The following is a 19,101-nucleotide window of genomic DNA, read 5'->3' as shown; positions in this document are numbered from 1 at the left end:
GGTCTGATCCAAGAGACGAGCTGCTGTGGTTCAGACTGCTCAGAAGGTTCCTTCTGATGGAAAGCTGCAAAAGACACAGAGCATCACAGCTGTTTGCTTCTTCTGGAGCTAAAGGGGGACGGACCCAGAATCTTAGACCTGATTGGTCGAAATGGTCCATTCAAGATTTCAAAGTTGTATCGATTCAGTTTCCTAAACTCGTTTTACACAACAGCTCGGCGAATGAACCTCCTCAACAAAGTGGTCTTCAGGCTTTTCCTTTGGGATTTTCCCACCTCTCCCGATACATTCTGTTTTCACTTTCATTTCTCACAGGTGTCAGTGTGGGTCAGATCCACTCGCACAGTCCAAGCATGCACAGTCTAATGTGTGATGTCACAAATTTAGAGGATCATCATTTAGCCTGGAGAAATAGTTTGCTGCTTTATAAGAAAGCCCTCCGCAAAGCCAGAACATCTTACTATTCATCACTGATTGAAGAAAATAAGAACAACCCCAGGTTTCTCTTCAGCTCTGTAGCCAGGCTGACAAAGAGTCAGAGCTCTGTTGAGCCAACCATCCCTTTAACGTTAACTAGTAATGACTTCATGAACTTCTTCACAAATAAAATTTTTATCATTAGAGAAAAAATTACCAGTAATCATCCCACAGATGTAATATTATCTACAGCTACTCTTAGTACCATTGATGTTAAGTTAGACTCTTTTTCTCCAATTGATCTTTCTGAGTTAACTTCAATAATTACTTCCTCCAAACCATCAACGTGTCTTTTAGACCCCATTCCTACAAAACTGCTCAAAGAAGTCCTGCCATTGATTAATTCTTCGATCTTAAATATGATCAACCTATCTCTAATAATCGGCTATGTACCACAGGCCTTCAAGCGGGCTGTGGTTAAACCTTGACTCAAAAAGCATCTCTAGACCCAGCAGTCTTAGCTAATTATAGGCCAATCTCCAACCTTCCTTTCATATCAAAAATCCTTGAAAGAGTAGTTGTCAAACAGCTAACAGATCATCTGCAGAGGAATGGTTTATTTGAAGAGTTTCAGTCAGGTTTCAGAGCTCATCACAGCACAGAAACAGCTTTAGTGAAGGTTACAAATGATCTTCTTATGGCCTCTGACAGTGGACTCATCTCTGTGCTTGTCCTGCTAGACCTCAGTGCAGCGTTCGATACTGTCGACCATAATATCCTATTAGAGCGATTAGAACATGCTGTAGGTATTACAGGTACTGCACTGCAGTGGTTTGTATCATATCTATCTAATAGACTCCAATTTGTTCATGTAAATGGAGAGTCCTCTTCACCCACTGAGGTTAATTATGGAGTTCCACAGGGTTCAGTGCTAGGACCAATTCTGTTTACATTATACATGCTTCCCTTAGGCAGCATCATTAAAAGACATAGCATACATTTTCACTGCTATGCAGATGACACCCAGCTCTATCTGTCCATGAAGCCAGATAACACACACCAATTAGTTAAACTGCAGGAATGTCTTAAAGACATAAAGACCTGGATGGCCGCTAACTTTCTGCTTCTTAATTCAGATAAAACTGAGGTTATTGTACTCGGCCCTGAAAATCTTAGAAATATGGTATCTAACCAGATTCATACTCTGGATGGCATTACCTTGGCCTCCAGTAACGCTGTGAGGAACCTTGGAGTCATTTTTGACCAGGACATGTCCTTCAACGCACATATTAAACAAATATGTAAGACTGCTTTCTTCCATTTGCGCAACATCTCTAAAGTTAGAAATATCCTGTCTCAGAGTGACGCTGAAAAACTAGTTCATGCATTTATTACTTCCAGGCTGGATGACTGTAATTCATTATTATCAGGATGTCCAAAAAACTCACTGAAAAGCCTTCAGCTAATCCAAAATGCTGCAGCAAGAGTCCTGACAGGGACTAGAAGGAGAGAGCAGATTTCTCCTGTTTTGGCTTCCCTTCATTGGCTTCCTGTTAAATCCAGAATTGAATTCAAAATCCTGCTCCTCACATACAAGGTCTTAAATAATCAGGCCCCATCTTATCTTAATGACCTTGTAGTACCATATCAGCCTATTAGAGCACTTCGCTCTCGCTCTGCAGGCCTACTTGTTGTTCCTAGAGTATTTAAAAGTAGAATGGGAGGCAGAGCCTTCAGTTTTCAGGCCCCTCTTCTGTGGAACCAGCTTCCAGTTTGGATTCAGGAGACAGAAACTATCTCTACTTTTAAGATTAGGCTTAAAACTTTCCTTTTTGCTAAAGCATATAGTTAGGGCTGGACCAGGTGACCCTGAATCCTCCCTTAGTTATGCTGCAATAGACGTAGGCTGCCGGGGGATTCCCATGATGCATTGAGTTTTTCCTTTCCAGTCACCTTTCTCACTCACTATGTGTTAACAGAACTCTCTGCATTGAATCATATCTGTTATTAACCTCTGTCTCTCTTCCACAGCATGTCTTTTATCCTGTCTTCCTTCTCTCACCCCAACCGGTCGCAGCAGATGGCCGCCCCTCCCTGAGCCTGGTTCTGCCGGAGGTTTCTTCCTGTTAAAAGGGAGTTTTTCCTTCCCACTGTCGCCAAAGTGCTTGCTCATAGGGGGTCATATGATTGTTGGGTTTTTCTCTGTATCTATGAAGCGCCTTGAGGCGACTTTTGTTGTGATTTGGCGCTATATAAATAAAATTGAATTGAATTGAATGTCACTGAGGCTACGTCCACCTCTGAAATGCAGAAACTGTAACTGGTGTGTGTTTGTATTCATGTATTTTAATGAGCTGCTTTCATTGGGCCTCAGCTCACACTGCCTCTGTGTGTTCATCAAAACATAAAAGTTAATAAAGCAATAAGACAGCAGCTGCTTCAGAGGCTAGCCTCGGACCAGTGGGGTAAATCCCACCTTTCATTTCTGTGTCGGTGCTTATTACAGCTGAGAGATGCTTGGTAGAGGACGCGGCCTCGTTTTCACACCTTCATTGTGTCAGGTCCTTCAGACCTCCTGTTTCCTGCTCCTCCCTCCAGTGTTTGCTGCTGGGCAGGTCTGTCTGACCGTCGCCTGACGTCTGCAGCTTTAGCTTCCTGCAAACACTGGAGGAGGTCTCAGTAAACACAGCTCTCTATAGGTGCCTCTGTGCTCATCACATTCCTGCAGAAGCTACAAATACATGTGAGGATGAACATGCGTGTTGGCACGATCCCCGGGGAGTTAAAAATACATGCATGTGTTAAACAGTGTGTTTTTAATATGGAGGTGAGAAATGCACAGAAGTCGCACAGGAAAACTGTGAGTTCACTGCAGATGGTGAGAGGCAGTGAGACAGTACGGGGACCACAGGTTGATCCAAATATGGATACCATCACATCAGTGACATAAGATCAATACTTTGTTTCTATCCTCTGAGTTCAATATATATATATTAACAAAGAAACATCCCTCAAACATGTCTGAACCTTTCTGTTTTATTTACAGTGGTACAGATGTTGGACAATGAGCAAGATGGCGCCGGTGTGTATGGTGAGCCGTCCTCGTCCGCGTCTGTGCCTCTGCTTTCTACCTTCCCTTCACCTTTTACTGAGGCACAGTACTCCTTATTTGTTTGGTTTTATGCTCAGCAGGTGGTTGTGCACTAATAACCTACAACAGACAAACGCTTTTAAATCTCAGATTCTCTTACTCACATCGTTTGGAAGCTGGGTGACGCCGCCCTGTTAGGGCTAGACTCCTCGACCAGTATTTCCTGCTTACCCCTTCCCAACCTGCACAAGAAACGTTACAGGAAATGGGGTAAAAGGAGTGGTCTTCGCCTCCGCCTCAAGGCTTACGGATTATCCACATGTTGGCCGGGATAGTCTCCGCTTCCTCCCCTCCTCCGGAGACCGCTTTGATGCTAAATCGCTGTTTTTCTAGCCTACCCAGCCCTTCCAGTGGCATGCCTCCCTGTTCGGTCCTGGATTACGTCCTCCAGACGTGGCGTCCATCACAGCAACCTAAGCGCTCTGCGACGTGCTACCAGTGGTGACCTAGCTGCCTGGACTTGGATGGCTTTACTAAATGTCAGGTGACTGGCGAACAAGACCTTTCTTTTAAATGACTTTTTCCTTGCTACTGGACCTTTTATTCCTAACGGAGACCTGGATTCACCCCGGTGAGTCCATCCCCTTCTCCGAGCTTCTCCCCCCAGACTGTGCCTTTTTTAGACTTACTGGCAGAGGTGGTGGCTTAGCTTCGATTTTTAAAAATAACCTTCAGCAGCTCCCCTGCCCTACCTACCCCAGCTTTGAAGCTCAGCTGCTGGAGATGACTGACTGTTAGGCTACTCTGTGTGTGGTGGTCTATCGCCCGCCTAAATACAATAAGACTTTTATCTCTGAATTTGCCGACCTTGTAGGATCTGTTCTTTTTAAACATGGCTGTGTTCTTATTACTGGTGATTTTAATATACACGTCTGCTGTAAGGACGACCCGTCAGCTGAAGACTTTCTTGCATTAACTGACTCTTTTAACCTCGTTCAGTGGGTAAATGAACCTACCCACGCTAAGGCTTGGACATTTGCATCAAGGATGTAAACAATGTGGGGATCTCCGACCACTCCCCAGTCATGTTGACTTAGATAATACTGCACTGCACCCTGAGTTCCTGCTTTACGTGTAGTTAACGCTGAAACTGTGGCAAATTTCTCTCTGTCTTTCCTGAATTCTGCATCCAGTACTTTTGATTGTTCTGCCTCTCATATGGTTGATGACTTTGCAAACACCTTGTTATCCATATGCTCCTCTATCCTTGACACTGTTGCACCCATTAAAATGAAGCGCCCTACAACCTTTTCCCAACGCTGGTTAAACGACTCCACGCGCGCCTTACGACGTGTCTGCCGCCGTGATGAGAGGAGGTGGAGAAAAGATAAACTCCAGGTATCCTGTGAAATCCTACGTGCCAGCCGCTCGAAATTTCAAACTGCTGCTAAAATGGCGAAAGCGGCTTTCTTATCAAAAATGATCCTGGCTCATGGTCACAACCCCCGAACGCTATTTAAAATTTTTAATTCGGTGGTCAATCCCCGTCCTGATATGCCGCTGGTGTGCTCTCCAGCTCTTTGTGAACAACTTTTAAATCATTTCTTAGATAAAGTTTCTTCTCTTCCTCGCTTCCTTTAGTGTCGAGCCCTGTTTCTGCTCCTGGTTGTTCATCAACATCAGTTTGAGCCCGTGTCACTCCTTACTCTTAAGCGATTAGTTGAACAACTGGATAACACTACTCCTATATATGATATCCTCCCGTCTCGCATAGTCAAGGACTGCTTCGACGTAATTGGACCCAGTATTTTATGTTTAATGAATCCTTCTTCACTCTCTGGCTGCGTCCCGTCAGCTTTGAAACATGCCGTAGTGCAGCCTGTTCTTAAAAAAAGAAACCTTGATTATAATGATTATGTGAATCACAGGCCGATCTCTAAGCTCCCGTTCCTGTCTGAAATTCTCGAGAGGATAGTTCTTTCACAACTCCAGGCGTATTTGGATGGATAAATTCCCGTCTGCTCTTCTTCATAGACTGCAAACTGTTCAAAATGCGGCGGCTCGCCTTCCGACTGGAACTGGGAGGTATACCTCTATTACCGCTGTTCTAGCTCACCTGCACTGGTTACCCATTAAATACCGCATCCAATCTAAACTACGGCTGCTTACTTTTAAAATTGTCAACAAAGCAGCCGCGAGCTGCCTTATCGAGCTCCTTAGTTCGTACATTCCCGCTCAAGCACTGAGATCGTCTACTCAGTTACTCCTGGTGCAGCCAAGATCTCGGCTGAAGTCTTGAGGTGACCGTGCAGATTTATGGAATAACCTTCTGATTGCTATCAGCGCATCTGATTCTATCCAATCATTTAAATCACGGTTAAAAACCCATTTATTTAACCTCACCTTTAGTTAATGCCTGTATCTGATCCCTGGACTTACTCTATTTGACCTTTTATGCATATTTTTAATGGCTTTGTGCTTTTAACATGTTTTAGTTGGTATGCATTTTATGCTATTCCTGTGTATTAGTGACACTGACCTGTTAGCATACTTGGTACTTTGTTATGGTCCTGTAATATTTAATAATATTTAATTTTTATAATATTTTTGTCTTATTTTCTGTCTTTTATGTGAAGCACTTTGGCATACCGTTGGTTTTTAAATGTGCTCTATAAATGAATAAAGTTGTGTTGTATTGTATTTACAGCCTGCAGCACATTAGAGACAGGCACGTTTACATCCAGCTCTCCAAAATAAAAGTTTAAAGGTGTGTTTTATTGTGGAAAGTAAAAATCCCAGTGATTAAATGGTCAGTAAAATGTGTTCAAAAGTTGCAGACAGATGATGGTTCATGTGATCAGGACACACTGCCCCCCCCCATGTCAGCTGCTGGTATTGATACTGACCTTTTCTTTACTTATTGGATCGATACCAACATTTGCAGTACTGCACAGTTTTCCATATAGAGCTCTTGTTATGTATCTTAAAGGCATCATCTCCTGCAGCTTTTGTCGCTATATTTAGCGAGTTTTCAGACCCCTTAGCGACTTTTTTTCTAAAAAGCGACAAATCTGGCGACTTTTTCTGGTGTTATTGGAGACTTATTTATGACGACTTTTTGACGTGAAAGCGCGTATCGCTCTTACTCTCAACAAGCAGCGGTGCTGCCGTGGGCACCTCGCCCGTTCCAACGCGCTCACGGGCGGAGGATAGTCCTCCCCCAGCTGCTATCAGGGCAGGAGACGTTCACACCTGTGCGTCCAAACTGCAAATGAATCGCCGCTGCTCCCGCACTGACTGTAACGCAGTCAGTTCTTCTTTTACTGTTATGTTGTTTTTTGGATCACAAGGTTTAAAACTACTTATAAACACACACACACAGTAACTCCACCAGAGTGCCTATTTCGGGTCACTTTTGCCGGTCCAAGCCCGGAGAAAGGAGCAGGGTTGGAATTGTGACATTAAAAAAACAATAATTGTTTAAAGAAATTTAAATCGTAGTTCTAAATAAATTCTAAATGCATTTAGGACATTTTTTACTCACATTATGTCTCTTCCATAATGTTATTTTTCTCTCCTACAACGTAGGTTACAATTACATTAGCATGACCAATTATGCAAATTAGGCGATGACGTCATTTAGTGACTTCTAGCCACTTTTAGGACAGCCAATAGCGATTTTCCTTACTGAGGAGTTGGCAACACTGCTGTATAGTTTTCATATTTTTAACCATATGTATAACCTGTTCATAGCTTGTGCACTCACTACAGCTACAGCCTGTGCATACTTATAGTACCGTGTACATTGTAGCATACCTATAATAGATCCATATTCTGTAATATATCTGTATTATTGCTAAAGCACTTTCTGGATGGATGCAAGCTGCATTTCGTTGCCTTGTACTTGTGACATGTGCAATGACAATAAAGTTGAATTGTATGCTAACTGTAGTACAGCTATGCTGCCACTGCCATAAGTGAGTGAAAATATTAATAATTGCTGGTGACGTCTCTCCCCAAGCTAGCAAACATGATCCATGTCAGTGACTTGATATTGAACAGCTGTTGATTTTAGTTGCTGCAGAATCATTGAATGGCACAAAGCAAAGATCTCTGACCAACATGTACCAACATGTTCACAGGAATAATATAAACAGAATATCTTTGTTATTGTGGTGAAAGTCAAATTAAAAAAATAATGTTTATAAAGTTATATACAAAACTATTCTCTATGTAAGAAAAAAGCAACAGAAAAAATGATCTCTGTACAAAGCAGGTTCAGAGCAGCGTGCTCGCACAGCTCTGGGGAAAAATGTTTTTCACTCTGTCTGTTTGAATTAACGCTCCGTCCTCACTAACATGTTTTCATAGAGAAACAGGAGAAGAAGAAAGCGTGTGTGCAGCAGCAGAGGAAGAAGCTGCAGACAAATCGTGATGAAGCAGGAGCAGAGAGTGATAAGGAGTCAGCTCATGCAGCAAACACTCAATTAACAGCACAAAGGACAGCAGGGCCATGGTGTACAGTAGAAACACACACTGACTCAGCCGTCACTCCCACCCCACACATTTCAGGCACTATATTTAACACACACACACCTGCTCACACTGACTCATCCTGTCCCTGTCCCTCACAGTCCTCCTCAAGTGCAGAAATAAAAAATTCAATTAAAATGCCAGGAGTGTCGAGTGCCGAGGAATCACACACAGTCATTACTGCAGCAAGCTGTCAGGCAAGGACACGGGGGGGGGGGGGGGGGGGGGGCTCCTTCCCTCCCCTCACCTCCCTCTCAGGCTTTCACCACCAGCCTGATAAAAGCTGAGAGCGAGGGGCAGAAAGAGAGGGGGAGAATGAGGAGGCCAAAGTCACAACAGGGATAATGGAGCCTTTGATTGTGATGATAATTCAGTTATAATTATAGGGCACAGTGTGCTGTCTGTGTGTGTCTGTGTGTGTCTGTGTGTGTCTGTGTGTCTGTGTGAATATAAAGGAATGAAAAATTAAAGCTGGTGACTGAGAAAGAGCCAAACAGAGATTTAGTGGCGATAAAGAAAAAGCAACAAGTGCTCTTTGTTAGAGGGAACCTGGAGCTCTGATTGGTGGTAGAGAGACAAACATAACGAGCCACAAACAGCGAAGAAGAGCTCATCCTCTAACAGCACATGCAGATGAGACCTTTTCAGATGATTGTCCTGCAGGGTCTCGCTGCAGGTTTGTCGTTGATTTCTTCCAGTGCTGGAACGTTTGATCCCAGAACTCTGAGGTTCATTTGGCGGCTTCATTAGAAGCGAGTGAGTGTGCAGACAAACCAGAAGCTGGTTTATGGTGTCATGTGACTCTGTTGTAGGCTGTCCAGCTCACATTATGAGGCGATGTTGTTGTGAGCTTTATGAATGAAAGCCCTGCACGTTCAGTTCCACCTGTTCACAGCCGGTCACAGTAACACGTGAGCGCTGTTAGTACCGACGTGATCACTGGTCACACAGCAAAGCCTGCTTTTAGCCTCCGTCTGAACAACTCACCTGCATCCTGTGTCATATGTGGCGCCATGAACATGTCAGACTGCCAATCACAGCCTCTCTGCCTGTGATGTCATAACCCCGCAGAGGCGTGTGAGTCGCTCCATCGTCGGTTTTCTTGAAAATGCTTGAAAACTTTCTTCTGCTGGAAAGTCAAACATGGCTGAGATTACCTGACCTGCTGTCAAAGCTTTGCTAAAGTGGCCATGCAGTAAGTGCAGAACATGAAAATGGAGAAGCCGCCTGTGGAAGTGTCAGGAGTGTGTGCAGAGCGTGGGTCTGATCACGTCATCGGGTCACATTTCAGTTCAGCTGGAGCAAAAACGTCGAGTTTGTCCTCTGCAGCAGAGACCGATGAAAGTTTGACTGTTGCTCTCTGACAGCCGTCCAGGTCCCGTTATCATGGACACACGTGGGCTCCTCCAACATGAAGTCAGCTCCGCTGGCCCTCCCGCCGCCCCGACGTCGTCACTTGGTGACATTTTCTCCGTTCAGATGTTTGTGCTGAGTCACAGCGCTGCTGGTGCTCCGACCCCACGGGACTCACAAAAACGTGGACGCGCTCGGACTCACTTCATAAATGACTAATGATACGCGCGGCTTACGGAGCGCTTCCTAGCACCATGGCAACCCTGCCCGAGTACGGCACTGTGAGCACGTTACAGAGCTCCGAGTTTGGAGCTGAGACGAGCAGAGACTCTGAATGTCATGAAACATATTAAAGGCTTCAGCTCCAGCTCGTTCACCCTGACAAACACCTGCATTTCTGCTGGATGTGTGAAATCTGGTGCTTCTTTGGTTGAACCGCGACAGTGTGTTAAGTTGGGTCACTCTGTTATTTCTCTACCGCCTGTAATTACTTTAATAACTACAGAGAAACAGGAAGTGGGAACAGCGAGGCAGAGAGCGGCTGTGCTGTTGGAAGCTGCCCTAATTCTGCCCCGATGCTAAAGAGCTGCTCTGTTGCCGTCTCTTCAGGAAAGTGGATGACATGTTTGCTGGGTTTTCATTCGCCTACCTCCTACAGGACTGAAATATTTCCCTTCAGGTTGAATGTCATTCAGAATGATTTATCGTGCTTCTCCCTGGCCTTTAAGAGTAATAAATCGCTGCTAAACGCAGCCCAGATCAGAGGAAACTGCTCTGGCTGCTTTCATGAACTTCCTCGTGCACACGAGTGGAGCTGACGACATTTCCAGCTGCCAGAAATTCACTTCATTAATTTGTCAGGGAGAAAAAGGAGGAAGATTAAAAGGCTTGCGAGGAAGCAGGCATCTGGACTCAGATGCAGAGCTGTCGCCTGACTCGTTTCCTGTCTTGATTAGAAGATCTTAGGTGATCATAATCAAACATTTGTACCTGTGCTTTAACGACATGCACAGCTTTAGTCCATATTATTTTAAAAACATCAGTTTTTTAATTTTCTGATGACTGTAAAAAAGTTTAATGAGCATCGTTTTTATTTCCTCGCGATCGCTTATCGATTCTCGTTGGCTCCACCCCCTCACAGCAGCGTATCAAAGACACGGCTTTAGTCACATGCTGTGGGTCACATGCATGCTGGTGTTTCCTCTCTTTGTTGGGTCATTACTCAAAGTAATCATCGCACATATTTCACAGAACACCTTTTTAAACATAATGCAGTGCGTCACCTAATTACACCCAGAATAAAGACATTTGTTTTGCTACTCGTTATGTTACTGTCATGTAAAATGACCTGAAACACGCTCTGCATAAACCTGAGGCGACAGCACACCAACACAAATCCCTGTCCTAATGAGGACACACAGGATCTTTGCCTGGGTGTTTATGTATGAACACAAAGCCTGTTGCAGTTCAGCAGCAGCTCACTGTATCACAGGGCTGGTCTGGGGTCAGCATTCACTCAGCTCTAACATCACTCTGGGGTCTTAGCTAGCTTAGCATTAGCATGCTGTGCTTGGAGTTGAAGAGTTGTGTTAACAGTATGATTAACGTTTTATGCAATAAAATTAAAAGTAACGTCCATTCAGCTGAGCGCAGCGAGAGTGCAAGAACCAATAAACGGGATCGATTTGATTCCAAATAATTAAACTACTGGGAACCAGTTCCAGAACCAGTTCCCTACTGCTGTTCTCTCTTTACTGTGTAGAAATATGTGTATGTGTACATTCATGTAAAAGCACAGAGATGAGTCCACTGTCAGAGGCCATAAGAAGATCATTTGTAACCTTCACTAAAGCTGTTTCTGTGCTGTGATGAGCTCTGAAACCTGACTGAAACTCTTCAAATAAACCATTCCTCTGCAGATGATCTGTTAGCTGTTTGACAACTACTCTTTCAAGGATGTTTGATATAAAGGAAGGTTGGAGATTGGCCTATAATTAGCTAAGACTGCTGGGTCTAGAGATGCTTTTTGAGTAAAGGTTTAACTACAGCCAGCTTGAAGGCCTGTGGTACATAGCTGATTATTAGAGATAGGTTGATCATATTTAAGATCGAAGCATTAATTAATGGCAGGACTTCAAGTAGGTTAAAGAGAGAGGCTGTTTCAGAGGATGAACTGAGACGCTTGACTAAAAGGCCCAGTATGATATAAAGTAGGATTATTTTCAACTGTGAATCATGCAAAGCTACTCAACTATAGAGTCCAGGATTGAAAATATGGAGAGCAGGTCCACATGAGATTCTCTCACCATGAAAGAGTTTATTCATATAGCACCAAAGGCACTTTATACTACTACTAACAGTCAGATGGCCCCTGTAACCAAGCACCTGGCGACCGGGGGAATGAAAAACTCCCTTTTAACAGGAAGAAACTTCAGGCAGAACCAGGCCGCAACTGGTTGGAGGTGAGGGAGAACTGGACTTCCTCCTGCGAGCAGGCTGTGGGTCTCGCTGCAGTAAGAGGAGGAGAGTTTCAGATCGCTGTGTTATCTCCTCTTTTCTTTGAACACAAACCTTTTCAGGGACGGCAGATGAAAGTTGGCCTTGTGGCTAAATCTGACACATTTACATAACGTCTGTGTTAATTAATGTTTGTTTCCCCTCATAAATAATCATCAGAGAAAACAGGAAATGTTTGATTTCTTTCGATTGATCAGGCTCGTATAGCACTCCAGAGGAGCAGGGTTTCTCCCCGACGTTAGCTTGTTTTCATTCGTCACTGTCAGTCCTGTCGCCGGATCTCCTCGTCTTTGTTTCCCTCCCTCTCTCCTCCTCCTCTGTTTCAGTGTCTGCATGGTTTGTATCCGCCCGCCTGCGTGCGTGTTTACGCTGCGAGCCTGACGCAGGTATGCATCATCGCTGCCGCCTGTCACTTCACCGTGTGTCTGCACGGCGCCTCTTTGCATCACACTTGTCACCAATCAATGGTCCAATTACAGCCGTCTGTCGTGAGTGACTGAGCACCGGGAGGAGAAAGGAACATAAAGGGGTGTGATACGACTCGTGTTCGGCTCTCATCCCACTGTGACAAGGTCACCCAGAAATACCAAGAAATTATCCACGTGAAGCATCGCACATCACAACACGTTTATCCAGAACACACAAACACATAGAAGCATGTAGCAGTTTATGAACATGAAGGAAGCGCTCTTATTCTGAAAAGTATCACTGTCCACAGCTCGACCTGAACTCACGACAAACAAACGTTTCAGACAGGAAGTTCTCCACAGCAACGATGAGCTGCTTCCTTTTTACGTCGTATCAGACACAGTGGAGGGTCCACTCGATTCTGCCCAACGCTGACGTGAGACGTGTCACAGCTCGACTCTCAGACCAGCTCATTTGGACACATTTTACTTTTTCACTGTTAGCACTATCGATCTTTTCAAACCAGAAGTGACATCTTTGGTCGACCTGCTGGAGGCGTGCGCTAATGCTAGCTAACGTGGTTATCAAGCTGCATCCACCGACTGTAATGGAGCCTCACGCCTACACCTGCCAATCAGCGACATCCAAATAAAATCCCATAATGTCACCAAAACCTGGAGCTCAGATCACCTGTGAAAGAGGCCACACCCCTAATTATGCAAACTTTGAGCCTTCATATCATTGTTATGAGGTTAAAGTATCATCATGAGAATGTCAAGTGTCCAGCACAGTAACCCCATCACACATCATCTTCATCAGTGTGATGAAGCACACAGCAGTGGTTCATCTCCTGCTGCGTGCGGGGGATTTTCCCTCCACTCGTTATGTCTTTGTGCGAGAAAACTGTTTTTGCGGTCGAAGCTCACAGTGTCAGAGTTCAGAACATCAATAAAACAGCAGAGCGATCAGATGGAAGAAGCTACAAACAGAGACGCTGCCACAGGAAACATCAGAGCGAAGTCAGAGCAGAGCTGACAGGAGCTCACAGGAGAGCCTGAAACGAAGCACCGCGCGCTCAAATATTATTTATGCAAATTTCTAAATCTGTGAAGTAACTGAAGCTGTCAGTGTGGCAGAGAGTGTAACATGCCCAGCATGAAAAGTACAGGTTTGTGCTGCCTGTCAACCCACTCTGCTCTCTGCCAGCTTGGTGTTTGTATTTGGGGACAGCAGAGTAGCTTTGCATGATTCACAGTTCAGAGTCGAGCCCCGTTTCTACTTAATCGTGTTTCAGTTCAGCCTCAGTTTGAAACACGATTCATTAGATCCTGTCTTTTTAAAACAAAGCAGAAACATTTAACACACGGACAGGGCTCTGGGCCCCTGATCTTCCTGTTGTAAGACAAATGTTAAAAACCTCAGTGCACCTCGGTGGTTCCTTCAAACTGTGTTGGCCAATCCAGCTCTTTCCATCTGAGGCAGCGAGCCGAGGTGTTATTCATGTGTTCATTACCTGCAGACTGGACTATTGCAGTTCTCGGTACTTTGGTCTGGACCTCGCCTCTCTTTATCATCTCCAGTTGGTCTAAATGCAGCTGCTCGTCTGCTGGCTTTGTGCAGCATGGACTGTTGGTACTGTGCTATAAAAATAAACTTGACCTTCATGCTTGACCTTTCTTCTCAGTGATAATCTTCCAGAAGTGTTTGTGACAAAATTGGTCTTTAAAACTTCATTAATTCGTGTGACTTTCAGGGTCTGGAGGATCGTCTATGAATCCCCTTCTCTGTCCTTCCCACACCTGAGTCGACATAACACAGGCAAAGCACTCAGGCTTTCATAATCCTGGTCCTGGACCTGCAGTCAGCACGTCGGTCGAGGACGGTTCCAGTCCAGCTTCAGCAGCTCTTCTTCTGCGTCCATGAAGAGCACGCTCTGTCACCATCACAGTCCTCTTCCCCAGTGCTTGTGTTGTGTTTTTATGAAATATCTTCAGTTTGCTTCTTACAGTGATACAAGCGTGAGAAATCTAAACCGCACACAAACTCGGTTTTCTGCTGTTTGTATATTCAGGGTTTGATGTTCTAGCTTTTGTTCTCAGTCCAGGTTCTGTCATTTGCACTGATAGTTAATTCCCTCTGTTTGTTTATCCTGCCTCCACTCTGTCTCCACGTTTGATGTTAGTGACTTCCTGCTAATCTCGTGTGCTTTGTATTTAGCTTTACCCTCAGTCTCGTTCGTCCTCCTGTCTGTCAGAGCTTCTGTTAGTTCTCACGTTTTCCAGTGTTCATGTTTGGACTTCTGCTTTGCGTTCTATCAAAGTTCACTTCTTTAACCACCAGTTTGTCATCTGCACTTATGTGCACATTCCTCCACATCATCATCAACGCTCAGGTCGATACACAAAGATCAGCAGACCAACGTCCCGTCAGTCTGCTAGCCAAACTCTCTGCTTTAGTCAAGAGCTCCTGCTTCTTCACGACTCATTCAGAAGAGACTTCCCGGGAACATCGGTTCACCTCACGATGTTGCTCCCACACTCTGGTTTCCTCGCGTTCACCTAACGTCAGAAAATCTCCAAACTGATTGTAATTAATCTACAGAGATCACGTGCAGAGTGTGACATGAGCCGTCACTGCTCAGACAGAACGGCTAACTCCTTTGATGAGCTTCGCTCTTTCAGAATTCACAAGGTGAAACCAGGAAAACGAGGCTAACAACGCTGCATCTCCACTTTCCGAGCAGCCGGTCAACCCAGCAAGGCCCAGCTGGTTTAGCGAGCAGCAAAGAGCTTCCACCTTCCAGAAGTCCAGCTGGCTCTTGTGTTGGCAGCAACCATCTTGTCCACGCTTACTCATTTACCTCAGCTTTTCACAGTTACATTAGCAACAGCAGCTACTCCAGATTCTGGCAGCAGGATGCCAGTTTCATTTTCTCCACCCTGCTTTTAAACATCCTTCAGTTCCCATCAAGCAGCAGGTTGCCAGAAGCACTCACTCCATCTGACTTGTTATATCTGCCTGCTCCTCCTCCTAGCATAAGGTTGCCAAATCTTTCTCCTCCTCTGCAGTTCAGCGTTGAACTGGATTATTTAGCCCTGATACAACACACCAAACACATGTTCTCATATACATGCAAGCGTTGCTGCAGATGGGCTGATGGCCAAGCCACGCGTGACGGTTGATCATCGTTCAGTCTGGAAGCTGGAGCAAACCGATGCACCAGGACGTCAGCTGTTCTTTTCATGTTTGTTTATCGAAGCCAAGGCACCATCATAACATATACGCTGTAATCTCAATATAGCATTTGCAGCTCTCCACACACACGGTTACATGCAACAGTGATCGGATGTCTTGATCAATACTACTGACTACAAACGAACATTAGGTGTTGCTCCTTTCCTCAGATGGTTCAGCAGGTTATTTAAGGCCAAACTTCTGATGCTTCTCAAACACATTAATCAGCGTTTTAAGGAGTTTTACCATCGGAGCTGGAAGCTGGTGCTCTGAGACCACTCCCATCGCGCCCACCGCCTACTCTCCTTCTAGTTTAATAGACATGTCTGTGTGGAATAATTAAGGCTGGTTTAATCAGCATAGTGTTTGTTCTTGTTGTTAATAACAGAAGACTTTAACCTGGCATCAAAAAACAAAACACCAAACAGGTTTTATGAGGGTCGACACTCATTTCCAGTTTGTCCATCTGGACACATCATTTTGTATTAATTACATTTATTCAGCTCTTTTTTTTCTGAGGGCACATTTTGTGGAGCAGGTTCAAACAGGGAGGACGTGCACGACACGACATTTCAACCCTGCAGCAAACGCCCTCTGTCTGCGTGCCAGCAGGTTCAGACGAGCGCTGAAAGTAATACGAGTGAGCACGCTTCTGCAGTGTTTGCATGGAGCAGTTGTGCGTCGCTGTGCCAGACTGACAACCACTCAACCAAGGTGAACCCCCCCCAGGCACAGGGGGGTGGACGCTGCTGCTGTGATCAGTTTCAAATGGCTCCTGAATGCACACAAACACCTCGTGTGCTCGATTGTGCTCAGTGTCTTCTTACTTTCAGATGCATAGTTTCATTAAAATTCGAGTCAATTAGACGTCTGCAGACATCTGCAGTATTTTCCACCGTAGAACTCGGTGCAGATGTTTGAGTAATTTAGTCTTTTACATGATGTGCTAATTAAAACGATCATGTAATTCTTTAGGCGCAGTCACAGCATTGATTCAGCATCATCAGTAACAGCTACAGCTGATCCTGGATCTGCTGCTCTCATTTTTACTCCTGATGACAGCGTTCGTTGTTCGCTGCCCCAAAACAAAGATGGCCACGTTGTCTTCTTCTTCGCATTTAATGAACATTTAAACATTTTTCTGCACGACGCATAATAACGCCAACAAGCTGTACTGTGTTATGCAGTCAAGCATTCAAAGTCTTTTACAGCAGACAGAATAGTTTTTACCTTCACATCTGTTAAAAAGGTCTCAAACACCTTCTGGGTTTTTTGGGGCTTTTTGCAGAGACTGACGGCTATTTATCATTTTAGCAAAGAGGGAGCTTGGCTCTGTGACTGGAATGTAAAGCTGGGGAGGAAACTCCGATATATGAAACAGCTTCTCTGTAAAGAGGAGACGGTGCAGAGACTGAACTGGAGAAATAAGCAGACTAAACAAGAGCATCTCATCAAGAAACAACAACAAAAAGCTTTTACTGGAACAGTATGAAGAGATGAAACAAGTTTGAACAGCTCTGCCCTCTGTGGTGAAAGTCCCGTCTATTCAGAGAAACCCAAACGTGTGAGGTGGGGAGAAACGGGCCGAGTGAAAGCAGACTGTTGCAGGTTTTAACCACGCATGGCAGACTGTGACAAAATAGGTCCAAGAGGTTTATTCAGAGTCAGAATGTGCAAAAAAAACCTCCTAAATCATATAACTGCAGCTCGGTCCGTCCTGTGGTTTCCTACATGTTAGGAACACTTGGGTCAAATATGGATGCTTCAGAAGTAAAGACAGACTGAACTGGTTGTTATATGATCTCGAAGTTCAGCCCATTTATCAAAGGTTTGAGCGGTTTGTCGGTTACGCAGTGCAGACACGCGGATGGGCATCGAGTAGAGCGTGGACAGGTGGACAGGTGTGAGCTTCTGCAGATGTTACAGTTAAAGAAAGGAGAGCATCAGAGGACGAGCCGAGACGTTCAGGGTAAAATAAGTTTCAGTGTAATTTTCCACGTCATTTAAAAAACATAAAGCCACACACTAAAACGCTCTCTTGACTATGACAACAGTCAGGAATGAAATCTAAGGACTCTCTTGCTACTTTGATGGACACTGTGGATGTGATGATCCACATCTAAAAGTGGGTGTTATGTTTCAAAAGCCTCAAACGTGGGCTCTTTCCTGGGTGCACGTATGTGCACGTATGTGCACGTATGCAGGTTAGCTGAACAATCCCTCGTCTGAAGCAGCGGCTGCAACATCGTGCCTGAGGAGGAGGAGGCTTTAATTACTGCCAGCTTTGCTTGGCTCCATCTCTCCTGTCCCAGCATCCTCCTCACTGTGCAGAAGTTCACACAGATTATTATGATTAACACAAACTTGTTAGTGTTGATTAGTCTTGATCGAGTCCTCCGGGAAACAGAAACACTGCTCCTGTTACATCTGGACAACGCCGTCTTTGCTCAAAGACTCAGGTACACTTGAGAAACTTTGAATTGTACCTGAATAATTTATTTGGCCCTCGCTGATTTTCCTCCAGCTGTGTCAGGAAAACTCCGGATGTAAGATGGCCAAATGGAGATCTCTGGAGACTGAAGCACCTTGAATGGGTTCATCATCACCAGGTGATCCCTGGAGCCCCCGAGGGGACTTGGACATCAGAAGATCTAAAGAGCTGCAGCTGAGACTGCACATCTAAATATGTGATGATGATGTAGCTTCTTCACTGGACAACCTGAGTGTGTGACACCAACCCTGTCTGTGTCCCCCTCTACACGCTGACTGTGCAGAAGTGGTTCCACAGTGAGTACGTTTCCCTTCACAGATGGATTCACTGCACAGACGCTGCGATAATACAGCAAAAATGTCCAGCAAGAGAAGCTCAAATAGCAATCACAATGAAATACAGTGAAATATTGTCGAGGTTATTCTGTGAGCAAATTGGCGCAGGAAAGAAAACATATGCATATGGAGTCGGATTCTTCTGGGTCCGAAAACAAATAAATAAATAAAATACCAAAATAACACCTGTGGGACACTGTTGAACCCACAGGGGGCGCTATGAAATAGATTCTCACTGAACAACAGAATTAAATAGAGATCTCCACATCAGGAGCTGATGGACTAGTCGAGCCTGCAGCTCTTTCCCAGCGCGACAGGAGACGACACTTCGTGTCTCGTGGTTTAACACACCCATGGCTAGAATACTCGCAGAGCCACGACCCTGCATGCATCCCAAACACTGCTTACTTCAGTCTTGAGATACCAGAAGTGGAAAAAAGCAACATGCAGAGAAGGCGAGTGACTGCACGTGCAACAGGAGAGGCTGACATAAATGCAGTGATGGCGTAGAAAGAATATGAGGAGAAAAAGCTAATGCATGAGAACTGAAGAACACAGTGAGCAGGAAAAACATACCTGCATAAAAATCCTTGCAGTTAACTGCGAGCCAAAATGTTTCACAGCGGGGTCCCGGGGGACAAGAGACGCCGACATCAGGGGAAACTTCCTGGCTATGTTGGATGGTAACCATGACCCAGTGAGGGGCCTTGCTACACAAAATA

At 44.9% G+C, this 19,101-nt stretch overlaps 1 pseudogene; it reads left to right on the top strand.

Annotated features, from left to right (window-relative positions):
* Nucleotides 1-19,101, top strand: part of LOC146387816 (uncharacterized) — a 60,746-nt pseudogene that overhangs the window by 26,477 nt on the left and 15,168 nt on the right.

Source organism: Perissodus microlepis, chromosome 5, assembly GCF_051167445.1.
Source record: "Perissodus microlepis isolate ML-2025 ecotype Zambia chromosome 5, ASM5116744v1, whole genome shotgun sequence".
Classification (NCBI taxonomy): domain Eukaryota; kingdom Metazoa; phylum Chordata; class Actinopteri; order Cichliformes; family Cichlidae; genus Perissodus; species Perissodus microlepis.
This window is presented reverse-complemented; position numbering and strand designations above follow the sequence as displayed.